We start from the raw sequence: 3162 nt of genomic DNA, 5'->3' as shown, positions 1-3162 counted from the left end.
CNCTCTCTCTCTCTCTCTCTCTCTCTCTCTCTCTCTCTCTCTCTCTCTCTCTGTCTCTCTCTCTCTTGTTGTTCTCATTTTCATAGCTAGATTGACTTGGATACAATTCACGCGTATCGTTGTCAATATAGGGAAATGTTGTGCCCAAGTTATCGTACCACTGAGATTAATGGCTAACCCACAATCTTTGGGTAGTTAGAAATAAAATCACCTAGTAAAGAAAATAAAACAAATAGAGAAGCTACTCTAAAGCACAAAGCCTCAGTAATGCTCGGCTCTAGTTCTCACCAAAACCTAATCAAAACTAAATGCCTAATGATGAGTAATTACAATAAGTCGAGATATAAAATGAAGATTGAATGGAGAATTAACTAAATTAATGTCAAACAAAATGAAAATAAGCTACTAGTTATTGAACTGGAAAATGAAGGGAACATGGGAGAGTCGGGTGATTCACACTAACTCTTTTGCAAATATCAATACCTAATATCGCAAAGCCAATTAAAAGGTGGCTTTGCACATGATGGAGATGAGAATGATGATATCTTGATGGCATGATGATATGATGGGTGGTGATGATGATGATGTCCATTATATTAATTAATCAAATCATTTCATTAATTAACCCCTTCAATGAAAATTTTCAAGTTTGGTTCGTCGCATCACAACTTTCGACATTTTCTCAGAATCTCCATTTTGCTCCAATGTTCCACAATTTTCTTCCGAAATCCACATTTCCATTTATTTCCTAAAAATAAATAAAATTCGATTAATTACATTATAATTAACTTAAAGATTAGCTAAATTCTAGTGTTTAAGTAGTAATTATATGTATGTAAATGCACATAATCATAGATACTTGCTACTTGCTAGTGTGATCATGAATGCCATGTTATCATAATGTTCATCTGTTGTAGTGCTAGAATTTAAGCTTTTGATACGATATAACACCCCCTAATCATAAACACAAAATACACACACACACACACACACACACCCAGATCTGTTCAGAAGAGGACGTCCGCACCGCCCTTAAAGTGCGGACGTCTCTCCATTCTCCACCGTTCGGGGCCGACGACGCCTTTTCTTCTTTCCGGAGGACAGCAGACCTTGATACTGAGCTTCCCCTTGCTAGTGGACTCGCCGGCTGCAAGTTTCCAGCCGACCTTGATCGGTCTTGAAGTTTTTAGTGAGGTTGCTACCCAGAGCTCCGATTCTGATCTCTCTGATCTTCTTCTTCATGTCAACGCCGTCCCGAAGGCCTCTGTTGTCCTTCGGCAAGAAGAAAAGGCGTCATCAGCGCCGGACGGTAGAGAACAGAGAGACGTCCACACTTTAATGACGGTGCGGATGTCCGCCCTTTAAGGACGGTGCAGACGTCCGCCTCTGATCCGACTTATGCATATATATATATATATATGTGTGTGAACATTAGGTCAGAACCTCTCATCCAGCTTCTCGAGAATTAAAATATTAAAAATAAAATACATGCTGATTTGAAATTTCATTTAATAGAATTTTATCTTTTGATTTGCACATGGAAGACAACCCCCAAGAGAATACCAAGCCTTAGTTGAGTTCCTCTTTAAGAAGAAATAGATGTGAACATGATTGTAGGCCGTCAGGACACTGCTATCATATTAAACAATGTTGTAAATATCAATACCTCCAAGGAAACAAAACATATTAATACGGCAGGGCCTATAGCATGTCCCACTTAGTTGTCTCAAGAATTACCATTCAAACATCTATGAGACACATTTAGTTGTCGTAGCAGAGAAGGTTGGTAAATTGAGAATAATCATTTGCAATATCTCTTTTAGCAGCTAGCTAGTAATAGAATCCTCAACTCTTGCATTGCAATTGGTGATTTTCTTCCCTGGATGATTGCCTTCATGAGATTAAATTATGCAGGCAAACAGTTGAGTGCGTACAACCACAACATTGTCCTCGTCTTCCATCCATACTCCTAATGCATCCAATTTGTTCCTTGCACGTGTGACTTTCAGCAAATAATTCTGTACAAAATTCATTCATTTTGTAATTGAATACAGATCACTTTTTAACCGCATGACATGACATCACAAAAATTTGATTTATTTATCATTCAACCTCATCCATACTTCTCTTGATGTCTTGCTGCCCACCACGTAATCTATTATATCAAAAGAAAGTGTGGCAAGTAGAAGACTCAATATGGCCTTGTTAGTCTTCTTCCACTCTTTGTAAGTTGTAGAAACCTCAATTGTTGCTCTCTCATCATTCGTGATCACATATTTTGTAGAACAAAGAGTACTATCAATATAGCCAAAGAGATCTTGTCCCTCCAAAAGAGTTTGAATTGGGTATCTCCAAATTATGAAGTCATTATCATCTAATCTTCAAGTCATCATACTCAGCAATATATAAATCTGATATGGAATTTGACAAGTAGTCATTTCTACCTTAATCAGAGTTTGCTGTCAACAAAGAACCCACAACCAATAACCAACTCCAATATGAATCAATGGAACTCCATATTTAGTAATGACCAGGTTTTGTTTGTTTTCCACTACCACTAAACTTTATAAAAAGTTAGTTTTCAAAACCACCATATTGTCACAACCCGCCAAGTTTCTTGGGCATAATTGAAGCAAGCATTGCCCAAGGATAACTTTCGGAGCACACACTAGAGTGTTCTAGAACGTTGTGGGAAGCCTCGGAGGTGTCCGGATACATCGGGAAGTCTCTAGGAGACTATGGAATTCTCTAGAACCTTTAAGGAGGCTCAAGCAACTAGAGATCCCTAGAACTCTCTAGAACACTCAAAGCCTTGTATAGATATTTTAGGACTTCCCTAGAGACATGTAGAAGTCTCTAGACTTTGTCTTTATTTGTAATGTCCTAGATTACTCTAGAACTTTAGGTAAGGGCAAGGATGCCTATAAATAGGTGGTGAAGGCTCTTAGCCAAACCATCCTAAAATCCTAGACATCCTTGAAAGCCTTGTAAAGTGTTCATAACTCAATACAAAGTTCCTTTCTCCCACATTGTCTAAGTGTTTGCTTTGCTTAACTTTACACTTAGTCTACTTCTAGCATTCTTGTTCTCTTGTGTTGCTCTTGTTTCCGTTGCGTAAAGGCGAGGCTGACTTAGAGAGTTCGAGGAGGTGAACAACTCTAA

This window comes from Fragaria vesca, linkage group LG1 (genome assembly GCF_000184155.1).
Source record: "Fragaria vesca subsp. vesca linkage group LG1, FraVesHawaii_1.0, whole genome shotgun sequence".
Classification (NCBI taxonomy): Eukaryota; Viridiplantae; Streptophyta; class Magnoliopsida; order Rosales; family Rosaceae; genus Fragaria; species Fragaria vesca.
Note: the sequence above shows the minus strand (reverse complement) of the source record.